This window comes from Anneissia japonica, unplaced genomic scaffold, assembly GCF_011630105.1.
Source record: "Anneissia japonica isolate Jap-2015-1 unplaced genomic scaffold, ASM1163010v1 scaffold2320_len370340_cov150, whole genome shotgun sequence".
Taxonomy (NCBI): domain Eukaryota; kingdom Metazoa; phylum Echinodermata; class Crinoidea; order Comatulida; family Comatulidae; genus Anneissia; species Anneissia japonica.
The window spans coordinates 367868-368570 of record NW_022705529.1 but is presented as its reverse complement, the minus strand read 5'-3'; positions in this window follow the sequence as shown (position 1 = coordinate 368570).

The window sequence follows — 703 nt, the reverse complement described above, 5'->3', positions numbered from 1 at the left end:
CGTCATCGGAATTTCGACACGTGATCGTCTTTTCTAGTATGAAGAATTTTCCCATTTACCCAAATATGGGGGTCTCAGAGCGTCACGACCACACGTGACTTTTGTCCTATCTTTTAACACTGGGCCCTATTCTTTAACACTGGAAAGGATAGGAGCCAGTGTTGAAGAATAGGACTTATTCGAAAAACACAAAATACACCAATGACTTCATCGAAATTTTGAAACGTGATCGTCTTTTCTAGTATGAAAAATTTTCCCATTGGTCCAAATATCTGGGTCCCATGACGTCACGACCCAAGTGATTTTTGTCCTATCTTTTAACACTGGCTCCTATTCTTCAACACTGGAAGCCTATTCTTTAACACTGGAAAGGATAGGAGCCAGTGTTGAAGAATAGGACTTATTCGAAAAACACAAAATACACCATGACGTCATCGAAATTTTGACACGTGATCGTCCTTTCTAGTATGAAGAATTTTCCCCTTTGCCCAAATATGGGGGTCATAGAGCGTCACGACCACACGTGACTTTTGTCCTATCTATGTGTATAAGAGACAGGCATTATACATTTATAACAATTTTATGTTATGTTAATTCTGAATAAAAATAAAATTCGTACAAAAATGAATTTGAATTGCGTTGTTTTGCAATCATTTTTTACATGTCGACAACGCGAGACTTGTTCTTTTACCTTGCTTAGCAA